This window comes from Ursus americanus, chromosome 3, assembly GCF_024610735.1.
Source record: "Ursus americanus isolate L20-20 chromosome 3, mUrsAme1.1.p, whole genome shotgun sequence".
Classification (NCBI taxonomy): domain Eukaryota; kingdom Metazoa; phylum Chordata; class Mammalia; order Carnivora; family Ursidae; genus Ursus; species Ursus americanus.
The window spans coordinates 71,765,981-71,789,341 of record NC_142129.1 but is presented as its reverse complement, the minus strand read 5'-3'; the positions used below and the strand labels follow the sequence as shown (position 1 = coordinate 71,789,341).

The 23,361-nt window shown below is 34.4% G+C and overlaps 1 long non-coding RNA gene across 1 annotated transcript in view; it reads right to left on the bottom strand.

Moving 5' to 3' along the window:
• LOC148110413 (uncharacterized) overlaps window positions 1–22,376 on the bottom strand; it is a 34,990-nt gene extending 12,614 nt beyond the window's left edge. The window contains exon 1 of the long non-coding RNA XR_015724029.1: window positions 7,885–22,376. This is a non-coding gene — a long non-coding RNA (uncharacterized LOC148110413). The remainder of the gene's footprint in view (window positions 1–7,884) is intronic.
• Window positions 22,377–23,361: the final 985 nt, after the last annotated feature.

Below are 23,361 nucleotides of genomic sequence, written 5' to 3'. Positions count from 1 at the left end.
TTAATTTGCACATATCTGGGTATTTTCCAGATTGCCATTACTGATTTCTAGTTTAATTCCATTATAGTCAGAGAACATACATTGCATCATATCTGATCACGTAACTTTTAGATGTACTTTATGTCTAAGAATATAATCTATTATAGTAGCTATTTCATATGTATTTATAAAGAATTGCCTTTGTTGATATTTGATATAATTATCTATATCATTTAGTTATGTTGTTTTGGAAGTTGTTCAAGTATCCCATATCCTCAAAGATTTCTGCCTGTTACATAAGTTATTAAGACAAAAGTGTTAAATTCTCCAGTTATATCTGTAGGTGTATCTATTTCCACTTTCTGCTTACCACTTTTGCTTCATAGGTTTGAAGCTCTCTTATTAGGTGCACGTATATTTGGGACATTTATTTTTAATTCATCGATTGTTTTATGTCATTGTGTAATGTCCCTTTCACTGGCTGTATTGTTCAATCTTTTACTTTATCTGATGTTAACATAGTCACTCGAGCTTTCTTATTAATGTTTGCATGGTACATAGTTTCCATCACTTCACAACAATTTTACCTGTTTTTTTTTTTTCTCTTTAAAGTAAGTTTCTTGTAGACAGCATATACTTAGGTAGCATATTTTGCTAAGTCTAGTAATTCTTGCTTCTGAATTAGTGTTTAACTAGCTTATGTGTAATTAAAAAATTGATATTGCTAAAATAAAATCTGTCCCATATTTCTTTTTCTGTCTTTTTTTGTTTTCTTAATCTATTTTATTTCCTATTGGCTTTAAAGTGCTCCTCTTTGTTTTATTTTTAATAGTTGCTATAGATGTTTAAAAATTCACTTTTAGCTTATCACAATGCAACTTCAGATATTATACCCATTCACAGAGGTTAAATAAACCTGATAATACTTTGATTTTTATCTTCCCACTCATTCTTGGTGTTCTTATAATGCATTGTACTTATGTATATGCTACCAACCCTATAGTGAATATTTGGTATTCAAATTGCTATATTGTTTTAAACAATCACCTTTCACACCATTTAATTATAGGAATCATTGTATTTCAAATATACTCATGTTTTTCCATTTCTCCAACTCATTTCTGTTTGTGTGTGTGCGTGTATTCAGATTTCTATCTGGTGTCCTGCTACTGCCTGGAGAACTTTCTTTAAAATATAATTCAGGTATCCGGGCAATTGTCTCGGAAGTTGTTAATCTGAAACTATATTAATTTCTTCTCACTTTTGAAAGATTATTTTCTCTTGGTATATAATCTGGATTGATTGGTTTTTTATTTGTTTTTCCCATTTTTAAAGACATCATGCCATTGTCTTCTGGCTAGCATTATGTCTCACAAGACTTCTGTTTATATTCTTATCTTTGTTTTTGATTCACAGTACACATTCAAGATTTTATCTTCTGTTTTCAGCATTTTGACTGTTATATGCGTAGGTATGATTGCCTTCATGTTTATCCTTTTTTTTTTTTTTTTTGGATTTTGAGCCTCTTTTATTTTTGACTTAATGCCTTTCATTGATTTTGGAAACTGCTGGGCTCTTAGTTCTAAAAATAGTGGTTCTGTCTGTCCTGTTCTTATTCTCTTTACTTTCTCATATCAATAATATCCCACTGGTTTTGAATGCTCTATTCAGTTGTCTTTCTTTTTTTTTTTCTTTGTGTCTTTCAATTTGGATGATTTCTATTAAACTTCTTTTAAAGACACTGAAACATGTCCATTTTTACTTATGAACCTATAAGTGGAATATTTCATTTTAATAACCTTTTTATTTTTTAAGTTTCTTGTGTTTCTCTATAGTTTCTATTTCTCTGATGAAATTCTCCATCTGTTTTTGCATGTTGTCCTTTTTTTTTTTACTCTACCTTTTAATATATTAATCACAGTTTTTTTTTTTAAGTTTCTGAAGTTTTGGGGCTGCCTGGATGGCTCAGTCAGTTAAGCAACCAACTCTCGACTTTGGCTCAGGTCATGATCTCAGGGTCATGAGACTGAGCACCGCATTGGGCTCTGCACTGAGTGTGGAGCCTGCTTAAGATTCTCTCTCTCCCTTTCTCTCTGCCCCTCCCCTGCTCTCTAACTAACTAATTAAATAAATTTTCTGGTGTTTTGATTATCTGGGCTGTTTCTGGGTATGGTTTCGTGGATTGGTTTATCTCTTGATAATGGGTCCTTTTTTCCCTCCCTGACATTTTATGCCTCAAATTTTGGAATAAAATCTAGAAATTGTAATTAAAAGTAGAGGCTGATTTAAATAATATTTACACACAAAAATAGGCCCACCTCTTCTTCTTTAGGCTATTTGTATGGAGGGTTGAATTAATCCAGTCACTGGTTGGTCTGGCTTTAGGTTTTCTTCTTGTTATAATTTCCTTTAGCATAATGCATTTCACATTTCTCCAACAGTGGACTGTTTCTATTTTGTGATTAGTTTGAGTTTTGGGATACGGGAATGTTTTGCCTTTCTGTTCCTGCTCACACCTCCATTTTCAATGGACTCAGCATATCTGAACTTAGAGTCTTAATGCTCTTAGAAAGAGTCTTAATGCTCTCCTTTTTTCTGTTGAAGTACAGTTAACCTATAGCATTATATGAGTTGCAGGAATATAATGTAATGATTCAATAATTCTACATATTATTCAGTGCTTATCACAATAACTGTAATTACCATCTGTCACCAAACAATATTATTTCAATCTTACTGACCATATTCCCTATACTTTATTTTGCATCTCTGTGACATTTAATTTCTAACAAGTTTGTACCTCTTAATCCCTTTAATCTATTTCACCCATCTTCCCACCCACCACCCCTCTGGCAACCACCAGTTTCTTCTCTGTATTTAATCGTAGGTATTTTATTCTTTTTGGTGAAATTATAAGTGGAATTGCTTTCTTAATTTCTCTTTCTGCTGTTTCATTATTCGTGTATGGAAACGTAACAGATTTCTGTGCATTAATTTTGTATCCTACAACTTTAGTGAATTCATTTATCAGTTCTAATAGGTTTTTTGGTAGAATCTTTAGGGTTTTCTGTATATAGTTCTATGTCATCTGCAAATAGTGACAGTTTTATTCTTCCCTACCAATCTGAATGTCTTTTAGTTCTTTTCTTTGGCTAGTCGGTATAGTTAGAACTTCCAGTACTATGTTGAATAAAAGTGTTGACTATAAAATTTTTGTCGTGTTCCTGAACTTCGAGGAAAAGCTCTCAATTTTTTTTACCATTGAGTATATTGGCTGTGGATTTTTCATATATGGCTCTTATGTTGAAGTATGTTCTTTCTAAACCTACTTTGTTGAGCATTTTTAACATGAATGGTTGTTGTACTTTGTTAAATGTTTGTTCTATATCTATTGAGATGATCATACAGTTTTTATTCTTTCTCTTATTGACATAATCACATTGATTTACAAATAATGAACCACTTTTGTATTCCTGAAATAAATCTTACTTGATCTTAGCAAATGATTTTTTAAATCTGTTGTTTAATTTCATTTGCTAATATTTTGTTGAGGATTTTTGCATCTCTGTTAATCAGAGACACTGGCCTGTAGTTTTATTTATTTTTGTAGTGTCTTTGAACTCAGGATATTGTCTTGAAGAATGAATTTGAATATTTTTCTCCCTCTTCTATTTCTTTTGGAATAGTTTGAAAAGAATAAGTATTAACTTTTCTTAAAGTGTTTGGTAGAATTTACCTGTGCAGCCATCTAGTCTGGACATTTCTTTGTTAGGAGATGATGATGACAATGATGATGATTACAGATTCAATTTCATTACAAGTAATCAGTTGGTCCAGATTGTCTATTTTTTCCTAATTCACTTTTGAAAGGTTGTATGTTTCTAAGGATTTATTCATTTCTTCTAGGTTGTCCAACTGGTTGGCATATTATTTTTCACAATATTCCTTTATAATCCTTTTGTATAGCCATAGAGGCAGGTGATATTTCTCATCCTTCATTTCTTATTTTATTTATTTGAGTCCTCTTTCTTTTTCCTCTTGATGAGTCTGGCTAAAGTTTTATCAATTTTCTTTCTCTTTTTAAGGAACCAGATACTGGTTTCATTGGTCTTTTGTTTTTATTTTTTATTCTTTTTTTAGAAAGAGAGACAGCATGAGCTGGGGGAGGAACAGACAGAGAGGGAGAAAATCTCAAGCAAATGCAGTGCTGAGCCTGGAGCACGACACGGGGCTTGATCTCATGACACAGATCATGATGTGAGCCCAAATGGAGAGTCAGATGCTTAACTGACTGAGCCACTCAGGCACCCCTCATTGATCTTTTCTATTAAGTTTTTAGTCTGTATTCCTTTTTTTTTTTTAAACTCTAATCTTTATTATTTTCTTTCTTCTCGTAGTTTTGGGCTTTCTTTCTTCTTTTCTCTAGCTCTTATAAGGGGTAAGTTTAGGTTGCTTATTTGAGATTTGCTTATATTTTGAGGTAGGCCTGTTCACTCTTAGAACTCCTTTTACCACATTCCAAAGATTTCAGACCACTGTATTTCCATTTTCATTTATTCCATGTATTTTTTAATTTCCTCTTTGATTTTTCAATTGACCTCCTTGTTGTTTAGTAGCATGTTGCATAGCCTTTATGTGTTCTTTCCATAATTTTTTCTTGTAACTGATATCTAGTTTTATCATATTGTCAGAAAAGAAGCTTCATATGATTTCAATCTTCTTGAATTTTGTTTTGTGGCCTCTGTACCCTGGAGAAGTTTCCATGTGTACTTCAAAGAATGTATTGTATTCTGCTGTTTTGGAATAGAAAGTTCTGTATCTATCTGTTAGGTCCAGGTAGTCTAATGTGTCACTCTGTGTGATCTATGCATCGGTGTAGGTGGGGTGTTAAAGTCCCCTACTATAATTGTATTGTCACCAATTTTCTACCTTTATTTCTGTTAATATTCACTTTATGTATTTAAGTGTTCCCATGTTGAGTGCATAGATATTTACAATTGTTATAGTCTCTTTTTGGATTGTTCCCTTTATCATTATGTAGTGGCTTTCTTTGCCTCTTGCTACAGTCTTGCAGGGTAAATATTTTCCCATCCATTTACTTTCAATTGCATATGTCTTTACGTTTGAGGTGAGTCCCCGGTAGATAGCGTATAGATGGGTCCTGTTTTTTAATCCCTTCAGTCATCGTATTTTTTTTTATTGAAGCTTTAGTCCATTTATGTTGAAAGTAATTATTGAGAGGTATGTACCAATTGCCATTTTGGTAATTATTTCCTGGTTATTTTGTAGTTCTTCTTTGTTCCTTTCTTTTCTTACTCTTTCCTTGTGGCTTGATGGCTTTCTTTAATGTTATGCTTGGATTCCTTTCTCTCCTGTATCTATTACAGATTTTTGATTTGTGGTTACCATTAGGTTCATACATAATATCTTCTGTGTATTGCAGTCTAAATTAAGTTGATGGTTGCTGAAGTTTAACTACATTCTAAAAGCACTAAATTTTACTCTCTCACCCTACATTTTATGTATATGATGTCCTAGTCTACATCCTTTTATTTTGTGTACCCTTGGCTGATATTTATGGATAAAATTAATTTTACTGCTTTAGTGTATTAACCTCCATACTGGTTTTGTAAGTGATTAATCTACTAACTTTACTATAGTTTACACTTAACAGTGAAATTTTTTTTTTCTTTCATTATTTTCTCACTTGTAGCTATGGCTTTTTCACTCAAATAGTGTCCTTTAACATTTCTTGTAAGGGTGGGTTAATGGTGATGAACTTTTTAAATTTGTTTTGTCTCGGAAACTCTTTATTTCTCCTATTCTGAATGATAGCCTTGCTAGGTAGAGTACTGTTGGTTGCAGGCTTTTTTGTTTTTTGTTTTGTTTCCCTTTCAACACTTTGGATATATCATGCCACTCTCTTCTGGCCTATAAATTCTCTGCTGAAAAATGAGCTCATAACCTTATCAAGATTTCTTCTATGCAGATTGTTTTCTCTAACTAACACTCTATGTTTTTCACTGGTTTTTGCCATTTTAATTCTGTGTCTTGGTGTGGCCCTCCATGGGTTAATCTTGTTTGGGGCTCTCTGTGAGACCTAGATCTGTATGTCCATTTCATCCCCCAAATTAGGAAAGTTTTCACCTATTATTTCAAATATGTTTTCTGCCTCCTCTCACTCTTCTTTTTTTTCGGATTTCTGTACTGCAGATGTTACGATTGACTGTATCACTGAGTTACCTTAACGTCGTCTGATTTTTTATTCTCTGTTCTGTCCCTTCCCATTACCTTGTCTTCCAGATCACTGATGTTCTGCATTGTCAAATCTGCTGCTGATTCCCTCTAATGTATTTTTTATTTCACTTACTGAGTTCTTCAGTTCTGTGTACTTTTTAATATTTTCTATCTGTTTGTTGAAGGTCTCAGTGAGATCATCTACTCTTTTCTGACGTTCAGTGAGTATCTTTATGAACACTACTTTGAATTCTTTATCAAGCATAATGTTGATCTCTGTTTCATTTAGGTCTTTTGCTGTGATTTTTTTTCTTGTTTTTTTTTATTTGGGACATATTCCTGTGTTTCATCGTTTTGTCTCTCTGTATTTGTTTCTAATAAAAATCAACTACATCTCCTGGTCTAAAATTAGTGGCCTTCTGAAGAAAAGGTCCTGTGGCACCCTGTGGTGCAAGGCCTTCTGGACACTAGAGCCAGGTGCTCCACAGGTGTCTCCTGTGTGGGCTGCCTACTAGTGTGGCAAAATTGCATTTATTTTCAGTCCAGTAAGCTGCAGTTTACCCGCTGTGGTTGCACTGGTTAGAGTTTGGTTCCTGCACTGTTAAAAGTCCTGTCTGAGGCTGCCAGAGGCTTGTAGGTAGGTAATATTAGCAGTCTGCTGGCTGTGTGCACTCAGTATACCTGCCATAGGAGCATGTGCCTCAAATGGCTGTGTACTTTCCCTGTAAATCTCCCTCAGACACTTTCAACAGTGGACAGGGTTGAGAATCAGACCAGATAACTGCATTCAGTCTGTTTTCTAGGGCTGCAGGCTTATTGAATGGAAGGGTACTCTCCCCAAATGGCCCGCTAGGAAACTAGGCTTCTGAGACTGCTGGTGCACTGGCGGGTGTGGTCATTTTCCCCTCTCCTCTGGGCAGGAGTCACTTTGGAGTGGTACTGGTCCCAGCCTGGGCTGCTTTCTGGGTGCGTCAAGGCAGGAGCTGCTTTGGAGGATACACGCTGAGGCAGGCAGGCTGGATGAGGGAGATCCACAGGGGACCACAGGGGCAGGGCACTCAGTACTAGCAGTAAGTGGAGAGTGTGGAGAGCGTTCCTGCTGGTTCACTCAAGTCTCCCACTATCTAGGCGGAGGGGAGTGAAAAAGAAATGTTGCCTGTCAGTACTTTTGTTCTCGGTGGAGTCTTCTGAAGTCCCTGCCCCTCTAAAGTATTTTCTGAGATTAGTAAATAACTCCTTCACATGTAACTCAAGTGCTTTTAAAACTGCTGCTTCTATCCTGTGTCTCAGCTGAGTTACTATGCTGCCTCTTTAAGGGTGGGAACTCAGTTTCCTATTGCCCTCCAGCTTCCCTGGAGCTAAGCCTGCTGATTTTTAAAGTACCCAGAGTTAATCTCCACTGATTTTAAAAGCTCATGAATTTAAGACCCACTGGTTTTCAAAATCTAATGTCGGGGTGAGTGGTCATCCCAGTGCAGTGATCCTCTGGCTTCTCCATGCTTGTGGTGTCCCATTTGTGATTAGTCTCACCAGGAGTTTCGTTCCCAACTAGGTGTCTGCCTCTCCTACCCTTTTTAATGTGGCTTCCTCCCTATGATTAACTATTGAAGGTCTGTTCTTCTGGTCTTCAGCTGTTTTCGGGGTTAGTGGTAAAAATGTGGCTGTTACCTTGGTGTGTTCATGGGATGAGTGAGCTCAGGAACTTGCCATCTTGTCATCTTTCTGACCCTCTCTAGAGAGACTAGGAGGAGGAAAGAGAAGAAAGAAGGTTTTTTTGTTACTCCCTCTGCAATAACCTTTTTTTTTTTTTCTACCTCATATGAGCAAAAGATTCAGGGTACCAAATAAGTTAGCATATCACCCAAGCACTATGTGCATGTCTGTGTCACTATGCCACTTCATTCTCTTTTCTGTCCATAATCTTTCCGGCGAGGCCTTCTAAAAAACTGTCAAATAGATGCTAACTCCTATTGTGTCTGGAACTCCCAGTGATTTCCAATTGTCAGGCAGGCTTACACTTGACATTTAAGAATTTATTAAACTTTTACTGTTTTTTTTCCCCCCGCTTGCTTTTATATATGTTACTTCTTCCTTCTGTTTAATAGAGACACGATTTATATGCTCTCTCTCTCTCTCTCTCTCTCCATCTCCTCATGAGGTCTTATTTTCTTTGAAATTTAGTTCAACTTATTGTTTGGTGTTAGTAGCTTGCTAATGAGCTTTAAAAATATTTGCATAGGTTACAGATTTTATATTTAGTGGTGTGGAACCTTTTACAGCATTCTACATCCTAACTAAAATTGGAACTTTGAACACAAGTACATTTAGAATACAGTTTTTTACTATTTATCCTAACACCCAAAATTAAAAAGTTTATTTAAACAAATATTGAATTCCAGTTAGTATGTGTGTGTATTCTCTCTCCCTCTTCCTCCCTCCTTTGCTCCCTCCAGTGGAATAATAACTCATAAATGTAGAAGAAATGATGCAGTTAGAAAATCACATTTTGGCAATCAACACACTAATTTATTCAGAAAATGATCCTAAATTAATGCTAAAACTAACAGTAAAAGTTTGATGAGGAACAAGATACAGTCTGAAAATATCTCCCCAAGAAATGCTTATAAATTACAAACGCAGAAATAGAAACAGCTGGCAAACACCACCTCAACCCTGTGATTAAATTTGTCATAAACAGGATTAAGACAAGATATGTGCCTCCTGACAAGATGCACTGAAAAGGACACAACACTACTTCTGTGATAATTTTGCCAAATATGAATCACCTGATTCTGATCATAAGGAACAGTAAACAAATCCAATTTTTGGACATTCTACCAAAATAACTGCCTCTTCAAAACTGTCAAAGATGTGAAAGACAAAAACAAAAAAACTCACAAGGAAACAAAAAAACAAAACAAAACTTGAACTGTTCTGTGGTAAACGAGTCTAAAGGGGCATGACAATAAGTGAATCACAGACCCTGAACCACAGTAACTTTTCTCTTTTTTTGCTCTCTTTAGATGTTACTGGGATAGTTTGGTTTAATATCAATAATGTCTGTAGTTTAGGTGGTATTATATCAGTGATAATTTCCTGATTTTGATCATGGCAAAAGAGAATAACATTTTTTTCTTATGAAATATATAATAACTTATTAGGATAATGGAATGTCCCATCTGCAACTTATTCTCCAATAGTTCACAGAAAAATATTCAATTATACATGGAAAGATAAATAAAATATAGGGAAAATATTAACAGATGTGTAATGTAGTTGAAGGTCATACACAATTTCATAGACTTTTCTAGAAACTTCTCTGTAAGTTTGAAATTACTTTGGAAAGATGTAGATTTCTAATAATTAATAGTAGAGCTCATTAAGAAATTATGCTTTTGTTTTCCTTTTGTCTTCCCACCCTCTTCCCCAACTTTCTTGAGATAAAACTGATACATAACATTTTGTAAATTTAAGGCATACAAAGTCTTGATTTAATACATTTATATATTGTAAAATGATTACCAGCATAGCATTAACTAACACTTCCATTCCATCATAAAGTTATCATTTCTTTTTGCAGTGAAGACATTTAAGATCACACTTACTTTTTTTTCCATTTAAAATTATTTCATCCATTTAAAACTTTTTAAAAATTTTTATGTAAATCCCATTAACATACGGTGCCTATTAGTTTCATGTGTACAATATAGTCATTCCACAGTCCATAAAACACCAGGTGCTCCTCCTAGTAAGTGCACTCTTAATCCCCATCACCTATTTAACCCATCCCCCTACCTGCCTCCCTCTGGTAACCATAATTTGTTCTCTGTATTAAGAATCTGTTTCTTGCTTTGCCTCTCTTCTTTCCCCTATGATCATTTATTTTGTTTCTTAAATTCCACCTTTGAGTGAATCCATATGGTATGTCTTTCTCTGGCTTATTTCACTTAGGATAATACTCGATAGTTCCATTCACATTGTTGCAAATGGCAGGATTTCATTTTTTTTTATGGCTGAGTGATATTCCATTGTATATATATACATCTTCTTTATCCATTCGTCATTTCATGGACATCGAGGCTTTTTCCATAATTTGGCGATTGTTGATAATACTGCTATAAACATCGGGGTGCATGTATCCCTTTAAATTAGTGTTTTTGTAATCTTACGTAGTAGTGCAATTGCTGGATTATAGGGCAGTTCTCTTTTTAACTTTTTGAGGAACGTCCATACCATTTTCCAGAGTGACTGCACCAGTTTGCATTCCCACCAAAAGTGTAAGAGTGTTCCCCTTTCTCTGCATCTTTGCCAACACCTGTTTCTTGTGTTAATGTTAGCCTTCTGACTGTGTGAGGGGATATCTCATTGTAGTTTTGATTCACATTTCCCTGAAGATGAGTGATGTTGAGAATCTTTTCATGTATAAGGTCCTACTCTCTTAGCAGTATTCAAGTATATAATGCAGTACTATTAACTGTTATTACTGTGCTAAACATCAGATCCCCAGAAGTTATTCATCATATAGCTGGATATTTGTACCCTTTGACTGACCTCAGTCCCTGGCAACCATCATTCTAGTCTTTTTTTCTGTAAGTTTGGCTTTTTTTAGATTCAATATGTAAGTGATACCATGCAGTATTCGTCTTTTTCTCTCTGGCTTATTTCACTTCCACTTAGTATGATTACTCAAAGTCCATCCATTTTGCCACAAGCAGCAGGATTTCCTTCTTCCTCGTGGCTGAAAAATATTCCATTGTGTATGCGTATATGTGTGTATGTACATATATGAATACATAAATAAGATGTGATATATACATTGACAGACACAGGTTTTCATATCTTGGTTATTGTAAATAATACTGCAATGAACATGGCGTGCAGAGATTTCTCTGAGATACTGATTTTGTTTCCTTTGTATATATACCTGGAAGTGAAACTGCTGGACCCTATGGTTGTTCTATTTTCATTTTTTGAGGAACTCCATACTGTCTTCCAAAGAGGCTATACCAATTTTCATTCCCACCATCAGTGCAAAGGGGTTCACTTTTCTTCATACCGTCACCAACATTTGTTATCTCTAGTTGTTTTGATAAGTCATTCTAACAGGTTTGAAGTGATAGCTCATGGTGGTTTTGATTAGACTTCCCTGATGATTAGTGATGTTAAGCATCTTTTCATGTAGCTGTTGGCCATTTGCATATTTTCTTAAGAAAAATGTTTAGTTCCTCTCCCCATTTTTTAACAGGTTACTAGATTTCTTTGCTATCAAAGTTCTTTATATTTTGAATATTAACCTCTTATCAAATAACAGGATTCGTCAATATATGTTTCCATTCCACAAGTTACCTTTCCATTTTGTGGATTATTTCTTTTGCAGTGCAGAAGCTTTTTAGTTTGATGTAGTCTTATTTATTTTGCTTTTGGTGCTTATGCTTTTGGTGTCATATTCAGTTAATTGCAACTGAGACCCATGTCAAGGAACATTTTCCCTATATTTTCTTCTAGGAGTTTTATGGTTTCAGGACTTAAGTCTTTCATTCATTTTGAATTCATTATTGTGAGCTGTGTAAGACAGAGATCCAATGTCATTCTTTGGCATGTGGTTAGCCAGTTTTCTCAACACCATTTGTTGAAGAGACTATCCTTTCCCAATTAAGGGTTCTTAGCTGCCTTGTCAAATATTAGTTGACATTATAGGTGGGGGTTTATTTCTGGGCTCCTAGTTCTGTTTCATTAAATTATGTGTCTATTTTATGTCAATACCATACTATTTTGATTACTAAGGCTTTGCGGCATAGTTTGGAATCAGGAAGCATGGTGTCTTTGGCTTTGTTCTTCTTTCTCAGCATTGCTTTGACTGGGGGGGGGGTCATTTCTAGCTACATACAAATATAAAGATTTTTAATCCTGTGAAAAATGCCACTGGAATCTTGATAAGGATTGCACTGAATCCATAGATGGATGGCTTTTTGTTGTATGGACATTTTAACAATATTCTTCCAAATTATGATTAAAGGATATCTTTCTATTTGTGTATTTTTTCATTTCTTTCATCAAAGTCTTGTCATTTTCATTGTACAGTTCACTTTTTTGGTTAAATTTATTTCTAGGTATTTTATTGATGTTTGATATTATAGTGAATGAAGGATTTTCTTTTTCAGTTGTATTGTTCTTATACAGAAATACAACTGATCTGTATGTTAATTTCATATCCTACAACTTGGCTAAATTTATGGATTAGTTCCAACAGATTTTTGGTGGCTTCTTTAGAATTTTCTTTATACAGATCATATAATATAAAAACTATCACTTTCCTATTTGGATGTCTTTTCTTTCTTACCTGATGGCTCTGTCTAGGACTTTCAGTGATATGTTGAATAGGAGCGGCAAGAGTAGGCATCCTTGTTATTTTTCTGATCCTAGAGGAAAAACTTTTAGCCTTTTGCCACTGAATATCATGTTGGCTGTGGGTTTATCATAAATGGTTTCTATTTTGATGAGGTATATTTCTTCTATATCCAATTTATTGAGTGTTTTTATCATGAAAGGATATATTTTATCAAATGCTTTTTTATTGGTATGGTCATAGGATTTTTAGGTCTCTTCTATTAATGTGGTGTTATCATGTATAGATTTATGTGTGTTGAATTATCCTTGTATCCCAGGCACAAATCCTACTTGGTCATGGTAAATTAAATTTAATGGACTGCTGAATGTGATTTGCTAATAATTTATTGAAAATTTTTTTCATTGATACTCATCAGTGATACATCTGTAATTCTTTTCCTTGTAGGATTTTTACCTGGTTTTGGTATCAGGGTAATGCTAGCCATGTAAACGAATTTGGCAATGTCTCTTGTTCTTCCAGTTTTTGGAAAAACTTGAGAAGTGTTGACTAGATTATTCTCTAAAAGTTGGGTAGAATCTATCAGTGAGATAATCTTTTTGTGTTGGGAGGTTTTTGACTACTGATTCAATCTTACTAGTAATTGATCTATTCAGATTTTCTATGTCTTTATGATTCCATCTTGGTAGGTTATGTTTCTAGAATATCTTTTCTTCTAGGTTATCCACCTTGTTGGTATGTACATGTTCATAGCAATCTAACTCATGAGCCTTTGTATTTCAATATTATCAGTTGTAATGTCTCTCATTTCTGATTTTGAGTCCTCTTTTTTTAGTCTAAAGTTTTGTTACTTTTGTTGATTTTTTTTTTCTCAAAAAGTAGCTCTTAAAATTTTATCAGTTCCTTTTTTTCTGGACTCTATTTCATTTATTTCTGCTCTGAACTCTATTTCCTTCCTTCTACTAAGTTTGGGCTTAGCTTGTTCTTTATTTTCCAGTTCATTGAGGTATAAAGTGAGGTTGTTTAAGATCTTTCTGGTTTCTTAATGTTGGGGTTTATAAACTCCCCTATTAGAACTTCCTTTGCAGCATCCCATAAGTTTTGATATGCTATGCTTCCATTTCCATTTGACTAAAGGTATTTCTGGATTTCCCTTTTGATTTCTTGTTTGATCCGTTGATTATTTAGGAGTATGTTGTTTAATCTCCACACACTTGTAAATTATTCAGCTTTCCTCCTGTTATTGGTGTCTAGTTTCATATCATTGTGGTCAGAAAAAAATATTTGGTATTATTTATGTCTAAAAAAGTGTTTTGTGACCTATCATGTCATCTATCCTATATAATGCCTGTGTACACTTGAGAATAATGTGTATGCTGCTACTATTGGATGGAATGTTCTATATTTGTCTGTTAGGTCCATTTGGACCAATAAATAGCTCAAGTCCAGAGCTTCTTTGTTGATTTTCTGGTTGTGTGATCTATCCATTGCTGAAAGTGGGTTATTGATGTCCCCTATTATTATCGTATTGTTATTTCTCCCTTCTCCCAGATCTGTTAGCATTTGCTTGATAAATTTAGGTCCTCCAATATTGGGTACTTATATATTTATAATTCTTATATGTTCTTCATGAATTGACTCCTTTTTCCCTTGTCACTGTTTTGAACTTAAAGTCTCTTTGTCTGGTAAAAGTATAGCTATGCCCGCTTTGTTTAGTTTCCACTTTCATGGAGTATCTTCTTCCATTCCTTCACTTTTAACCTATATACATCCTGAAGCTGAAGTGAATCTTGTGGATGGTTGGGTCTTTTTTTTTTTTTTTAATTCATCCAGCCACTCTGTATCTTTTGATTAGAAAATTCAATCCATTTACATTTAAAGTATTTGACATTTAAGATTTACTAAAGCCATCTCTTTAATTGTTTTCTGGGTGTTTTGTGGTTCTTCCTTGCCCTTGGTCCTCTGCTGCTTTTTTTTTTTTTTTAAATAATATGGTGATTTTCCATAGTGTATGCTTTTATCTTTTCTTTATCTTTTGTGTATGTATTGTAGATTTTTCTATTTCCCAAGAGGTTTGCAGGAAAAAATCTTACATATGAATATAGTATATATATTTTATATATTAAACAATCATATATGTCTATTTTATGCAGATAACAATTAAATTTTTATTGCAAACAAAAATTCTTTTTTATGTTTTGATGTCACCATTTACATAGTTTTTACTGTGTATCCATTAACAAATCATTTAAGCTATACCTATTTTTAATACTTTTGCACTTTAGCTTTTATTCTAGAGTTAAGTAGTTATTAGCACATCACCATATTGCAGTTAAGGTATTCTGAATCTGCCTGTATGATTACCAGTGTAGCATAATTCCATATGTTTGCATGATACTAACTGGTGATCTTCAGCTTCAGCTTGAAGAACTTCTTTTAACATTTATTTTAGGGCAGGTTAGTAGTGATGGATTCCCTTAGCTTTTGTTTATAGGTAAAGTCTTTATTTCTTTTTTTAATTCTGAAGGACAACTTTGGTGAAATATTTTTGATTGGCAATTTCTTTAGCTCTTTGAGTACATAATGTCATTTTTTCCCCTGGACTCTACTGAGAAATCTGCTGATTACCTCATTGGGGTTCCTTTCTATGAGACTTTTATTTTCTCTTGCTACTTTTAAAATGTTCTGTTTTTAGTTTCATACAGTTTTGTTGTTTTGTTTTTTGTTTTTATTGTGTGTCTTTGAGAAGGTTTTGGATTCAAATTTTAAGGTGGCGTATTAGCTTCCTGAAGTTAGGTGTCCAAAAATCTCCCTAGATTTGAGAAGTTCTCAGCCATTATTTCTTTAAATAAGCTTTCTCCCTATTCTCTTTCTGTGACTCCGATAATGCAAATATTTCTTTTGATGATTCTTCTGTTCATTCAAGGCTGCTATTACACTCTGTATTGAATTCTTCAGTTCAGTCATTATATTCTTCAGCTCCAAGATTTGTTAGGGTCTTTTTTTCTGTTTCCTTTCTCTTCATTGAACTTCTATTTTATGCTTGTGTTTCTGATATTAAATTGCTTGAGTTCTTTTGTAACAGCCTGAGCACCTGTATAACAATTACTTTAAATTTTGTGATTTCCATTTCTTTGGGGTCAGTTACTACAGGTTTACTGTATTCCTTTGGACTATGTGTTTCCCTGATTTTTTTGTGGTTCCTGCAGCCTTGTGTAGATGTCTGCACATTTGAAGAAACAATCACCTCTTCCAGATTTATGGACTGATTTTGATAATGGAAGTCTTTCCCCTGAAGATAGGGGCATATTATATCATTTTGTGACCCTGGGTCTAATCATGGAGCATGCCATTGCAGGGAGTATGATGTCTCTTCAACTCAAGCCACTGGGGTACATAATATCAACAATTATGTTGTTCTTGTCAGTCACTGTGGGGAGTCCACAAAGACTTCAAGGGCTCTTTGGTCCTAAGTGGTGCTCAAGTCCAGTAGCTAGGAACCAGGGCAGGGAGCAATGGTGGCCAGAGCCAGTGGTCTTCACACAGTTAGCTGAGGAGCCCAGCTGTATGTTCTTATGTCATGGCAGAGGCCAGTTACAGACACACTCATAGTGATGGAAGTCAGGGCGGAGAGCAAATCTGGAACCAAATATGGGCTCACTGGCATCTGTGGAGGCCCTAGCTGTCAGCATGCCCTCCTAGGGTTGTGACTAACCCTGAGTGTGCACATTCTAGTGAAAGCCAGTGACAAGAGTCAGACCAGGGAGTATGCAGGTACACAGATGGAGGGAGGGGCTAATTGTATGTTGTCATGGTTTTGCTAGCCAGTGACAGAAGGAAGAACCAGATCTGGGCCTGCAAGCAGTTGTGGGGGCCCAAGCTATCAACGTGCTCTCCTATGTCTGCACATTCTCCCTCTGGGCATGTGCACTGTAATGGAGGGTGGTGATGAGGGTCAGGCTGAGAATATGCAGGTGCACAGTGGGAAGGTCAGGGAAGGACCGAGGTATCTGGTATATTAGCAAACACAAACACCTAAGGGACCAGAACTGGCAAGATCTGTGGGGGGTCCATAGTGGTTGTATTGGCTGGTGACTTTGTCAGAGCCTGAAGCTGCTGAGTTTGCCTGCAGAGCAGATCTCTGTGAACCTTCAACACTACCCCTGCCTATCTGCTAATAATAGTCTCTGCTTTTCTTGTTTGTTCCTAATCTGCTTTATATTTATCATCTTTGCCAGTCTGGGTGGTACAAAACCAAAGCAGGACCTTTGCATAATGTCCAAAGAGGCTGGTCAGTCACCCCACTCTTCCTTTCCTGGTGAGAACTCTTTCTAGCTGGGAAAGTCCTTCTTGGCGGACAACAATGCCAACTTGGGAAGTGTGATGATGAAGGTCAGATGAAGTCTTCCTTTGCTTCTTGTGTAATTATTCTAGTTTTTTTGCTGCTGCTGTTGTTGTTCCATGCTGTGGTTAAAATTTCCTAAACGTGCTTTCAAGGTCTTGTGGAGCTATTTTTGTTCATGGATAGCTGTCCGGTCACTGATCATCGTGAGGAGATGGGGAAGCTGGGTTTTTTCTATGACTGCTTTGTTTTGTGTCTAAATGAAAGTATTTTAATATTGCCCTCTAGCAAAATAAAAAGAACCATGAATTGAACATTTACGAATTTATACTGCTGTTTCATGGAAGTTTTGTATATTTGCCGCATTTCAACATAAAATTGTTTTTCTATGGGATCTCTCCCCCACAATTTCTTCCAATGCTACTTTTACAGTGAAGATAATTCCTGTAGATAAAAAAGTAGAACTATGTGAAATAGTTATCATATAAGCTTTAGACCTAGGCTTGAGTGTGGTTTTAAAAGTTTCTCTGTACAGTTAATGCATGATGTAGATATAACTCATTCATGGAGAACCGAACACCTGTGCTTCCATATGTTCTCATTTATTTCACTAAGCTGGAACTTCATGGATGAATTTCTGTATGATTAGATGAGCATGATAACTTCCCAGAAAGACAGACTTTCCTGGGATACACTATTATCCAAGTGTTTGTGTTTAGAGAGAAGCAAGGATGGATGTCTCAATAGTCATACATGTGTACTGTGAAATGAATGAACTTGACACAACAAATAATTTCAATAATATAAAGGAAATAATGTTTTAAAATTGTGATCTGCTAAAATACTTCTTATAAAACATTAAATCTGACCGAGTAGAAGGGATTTTGTAATACAGCTGAATAAATCTTAAGCCTGTTTCAATCTATGCCTTTCTGGGTTAGGTCAGTATTTAGGTTCTTTAAAGAAATGTAGACAGCTCTACAGACATAATACAAGCTTTATGAAAATCACCTGCTGTCTTTTAAAAAATTGAAAAGACACAGGGATGCATATAGTTTGATATTTTCTAACCAAGAGTCAAAGGGATTTTTTTAATATTCATGATAAACTCACCGAAAATTCAGTACATGATCTTGATTTTAAAGAGATAGTCTGTTGCAAATCTGAAACTCAAACTTTCTTGCAGCTGCCAATTTTTCTTCCACCTACTTAGGTTTTACTGTGATTTTCAGAAGAATTAAAACTATAGAGAGTTGCAAAATAAAAATAACGTCTAACATTCTGAACCATGAGATATGAAAAGTTTATGAATGATTGAAAAGTAAAAAGAACATGATCCTTTGAAAAAATAAAAGCCTAGAGAAAAAAATGATTTAACGGAAAAATAAATGAATTAAAGAAATGTCATAAACCATATATGCATTATAGATCTAACATTTTTAGTCCTGTTGATACAATCTAAATATCAACAGAATGCTCTTGTGAGAAATCACATTGAATTTTCAATGACAAGTGGAAAGTTGCTGTGCTGCATTGTTGACAGAGAACTGAAGTACTTTGTTAACTTGAAATTTTGACAAATTAAAACCCTCCTGTTAGTGCATCGGTAGTTTGTAAAATAAATTCTCAGTACATAAAGTGGAAATAGAGAACCCTTTTATTACATTAATGTGCTTAAGAATGTAATAAATGTGTATTAACAGATGATTCTGAGAATATTATTTTCTCTAAGATTAACTTTAAATTCTGGTATCTATGGATTAAAAGAATATAAATATTAATTACTTAAGTAAAAGGCTTGGTAAGTTCCCAAAGGCATGGAAGAAAGAAAGTAGTAGAGGAGGAAACAAAAAAGGAATGGACTTGAGGCTAGGTGATGGAAACACAAGATGAGAACGCCTTATTCTGTGGGTGTTATTTACTTAAACTAGGCAGTAAGGAATTCAGTGTTTATAGACAGGATAGAATTTATAAGTGCTAACAGGGGAGGGCATTGGTAGAGTTAATTTTTTAAAATCTTCTGAAAGTAAACACCCTACACATGTCAATGGGATGTAAATATAGAGGCTTAAAAAAGTGAAAAGAAATGCCATCGAATATTCAAACGTCATTAATCTCTAGGTTATTAATAAAAAGTTACCCTAACTGCATGATAAGTAAAAAATGTTTGGTCTTTGGATGTGAAAGCATTTCAGCACTTGTCAGAAAATTGAAGCAAAATATAAATTAATGTCTCATCATATATGTTGATTGTATTCAAAAAAAGTAAAATTTACTGATGCTACGGTTTCTTCTTCAGAAACCATGCTTTTTCCCGGATCTTATATTAAAAGATTCTGCGCTATTTTTAAGTCTGCTAGCTACCCACTTTTAGAAACAAGACATATCAACTCTCTATTATTACTCACTAACTTTTTCTAGATAATTAAAATCTAAAATAAAAATTTTTGCTCTTAGTGCCTCTAGCCATAATTCAAACACTCAGTTCTTCCTGGTGGCTACCAATGCAGGCCAAGGACATTTTCATCAACGTGGAGAGTTGTACTAAGCAGGCTGGTCTAGAGTATATTGTGTTTGTATAATTTGTTGCTTTTTTTTTTTTTTTTGGTGTTTTGTATTTTTTAAATGGTAACATAATTGACATAATTGTATAAATTGAATGTATACAACATGTTGATTTGATACATTTATATATTGCAATATGATTACCGTCCTAGTTTTACCTAACACTTCTATCACTTCACAGAAGTTTCTTGTGTGGTGGGAAAAATTAACATTTAGTCTCTTAGCAGCTTTGAAGTTTATAATATAGTGTTGTTGTCTATAATCACTGTGCTGTGCATTAGAGCTCGAGGACTTAAATTTATCTACTGGTTGTAGATTTGTACCTTAAACAGTGTGTCTTTCTAGTTCCCCTATACTCCCGCACCTGGTAACACAATTCTACTGTTTTTATGAGTGTGTCTTCTTAAAAATTCCACATATATGTGATACCATATAGTATTTGTCGGTCTCTGACTTATCTCAGGATAATATGCTCAAGGTCCATCCATGTTGTCACAAATGGCAGGATGTTCTTCTCTCTCATGGTTGAATAGTAATCCAGTGTGTGCATGGGGGAAAGAGGGAATGAGCCCATCTTCTTTATCTGGTCATCCACTGATGGACACTTAGGTTGTTTCCGTGTCTTGGGTACTATAAATAATGCTACAATAAACACAGGAGTGTATATATCTCTTCAGTATCCTGTTTTTATGTCCTTTGGTAGATAACCAGAAGTGGAATTGCTAGATCATATGGTAGATCTATTTTTAATTTTTTGAGGATATTCCATATTGTTTTCCATAGAGGTTGAACCATCTTACATTCCCATCAACAGTGTACAAGGGTTCCCTTTTCTCCACATTCTTGCCAACACATCTCTTCTTGATGATAGTCATTCTAATAGGTGTGAGGTGATATCTCATTGTGGTTTTGATTGCATTTCTGTGATGGTTAGTGATGTCAAACATCTTTTTAGATACCTGTTAGCTATTTGGATGTCATCTTTGGGGGAAAAAATGTCTTACTAAGCTTCTCTGCCCATTTTTTTTTTCCTGTTGAATTGTATGAATTCTTTCTATATTTTAGATATTAACCCCTTATCCAAGAATAGTTTGCAAATATTTTTCTCCCATTCTGTAGGTTGTCTTTTCATTTTCTGATTGTTTCTTTTGTTGTATAGAACCTTTCAGTTTGATATAAGCCAACTTGTCGATTTTCATTTTTGTTGCTTGTGCTTTTGATATATATCTAAAAATTCATTGTCAAAACCAAAATCAAGGAGCATTTTCTCTATGAACTCTTCAAGTACTTTTATAGTATCAGATCTTACGTTAAAGTCTATAATATATTTTGAGTTCATTTTTGTGAGTTGTGTAAGATGGGGTCCATTTTCATTTTTCTGCATGTGATTATCCAGTTTTCTCAGCACCATTTGTTGAAGAGACTATCCTTTCCCCACTGAGTGTTCTTGGCTTCTTTGTCAAATCTTAGTTGATCATAAATGTGCAGTAAGGGTTTTGTTTTGTTTTTTTCTCTGAGTTCTCAATTCTATTTGGTCTATGTATCTTTTTATGCATGTTTTGATTATTATAGCCTTATAGTGTTAGTTTAATATCAGGAAGTGTGATTCCTCCAGCTTTCTTCTTGGTTCTCAACATTGCTTTGGCTATTCAGGGTTTTCTCTGGTTCCATACATATTTTAGGATTTATTTTTCTATTTCTGTAAAGAATGCCATTGGAATGGGGGGGATTGCTTTGAGTCTATAGATAGTTTTGTGTAACATGGACATTTTAACACAATTCTTCCAACCCACAAACACAGGATATTTTTGTGTTTGGGTATTTATAAATTTAATAAGTGTGTTTTTTCATCAAAGTTTTATGTACAGGTTTTTACTTGGTTACATTTGTTCTTGTTGTTGATACTATCGTGAATAAGATAGTTTTCTTTTGTGTATGGAAATGCATCTGATTTTCTGTATGTTGACTTTATATCCTGCAACTTTACTGAATTTCTTTATCAGTTCCTGCAATTTGTTGGTTGAATCTTTAGGACATTCCTTATATAAGATCATAGTATCTGCAAATAAAGACAATTTAAATTCTTCTATTCTGCTTTGGATGCTTTCTTTTTCTCTGTCTTGCCTAAATACTACAGCTAAGACTACTAATACTAGAGTGAATAAGCCGAGTGAGAGTGGGTCTCCTTGTCTTGTTCTTCGTGTTAGAGGAAACTCTTTCAATATTTCACCATTGAATACAATGCTAGCTATTGATTTGTTTTATGTAGCTTGTATTATGTTGAGGTACATTCCCTTTGTACAGAAGCTGGTGAGAGTTTTATTATGAAAGGATATTGTATTTTTCTGCATCTCTTGAGATAATCTTATGATTTTTACTGTCTATTAATGTGGTGATCTGCATATGTTGAGATATTTTTGTATCCCAGAGATTAATTCTACTTGATCATGGTGAATAATCCTTTTAATGTGCTGTTGGATTTGGTTTGCTAATTTTTTGTTGAGAACTTTTGCATCTATGTTTTGTATCAAAGATATTGGTCTGTAGTTTAAGAAATGTGTCCTTAGATCTAGCTTGATAATAGGGTAATCCTGTCTTGTAAAATGAGTTTGGAAATATAAAAGTTTGAAAAGGATTGGTGTCAATTCTTGTTTAAACGTTCATTGGAATTTGTCAGTGAAGCCATCAGGTCCTGAGGTTTCTGTATTGGGAGGTCTTTGATTACTGATCCAATCTTCTTGCTCATATTGGTCTATTCAGATTTTCTATTTCTCCCCCATTTAGTCTTGGTGGGTTTTAGGAATTTATCCGTTTCTTTTTGGTTATCCAATTTGTTAGCATGTAACAGTTTATAGTAGTTTCTCATGAAACTTTGTATTTCTTTGCTCTGTTGTAATGTCTTCTCTCTCATTTGTCTTCTCTTTTTTCCTTAACCTAGCTAAAGGTTTGTCAGATTTTTTTTTTAAACCAGCTGTTTATTGATTTTTCTATTTTTTTTTCTCATCTCAATTTCATTAACGATTGCTCTGGTCTTCATTATATCCTATCTTCTGATAACTTAGAGCTTAGCTTCTTCTCTTTTCCAGTTCTTTGAGGGGTAAATTGAGGTTATTTGAAATATTTCTATTTTTTTAAAATATGTATTTATCACTATAAATGTCCCTTTCAGAACTGCTTTTGTAGCAGTCCATAGCTTTTAGTATGGTGGGTTCCCATTTTCATTTATCTTAAGATATATTTTTAATTCCTTTTTATTTTTTCGTTGACCCATTATTTGGTCAGGACTATGTTTTCTCATTATTGCATAATTGTAGATTTCTTGGTTTTTCTCTTGTTGGTAATTTCTATTTTCATACCATTGTGGTCAGAAAAGATACTTGGTATAGTTTCAGTCTCCTCAAATTTGCTAAGAATTGTTTTGTGTCTTATCATATGGTCTGTCCTGGAAAATGTTCCATGTGCACTTGAGAAGAATGTGTATGCTGCTGCTGTTGAAGAGAATATTCTATAATTATCTGTGACGTTCATTCGGTGTAATATATGGTTCAAGTTCAACCTTTCCTCACTGATTTTCTGTCTGCATGATCTGTTGCTGAGTGGACTATTGAAGTCCCCTACTATTACCGTATTGCTATTTTCCCCTTCAGATCTATTAGAATTTTCTTAATAAATTTGGATGCTCTAATGTTGAGTACACATATATTCACTATTGTTATTATTTTCTTGATAAATTGACCCCTTTGTAATTATACAGTGAACTTGTTCTCATTATTTTTGGCTTAAAGTCTATTTATCTGATATCATTGTAGCTATTCCCACTGTATTTGTTTCCTATTTGCATAAAAGTATTTTTCCATCCCTTCCTTTTGACCCTCTGTGTATCCTTAGAGTT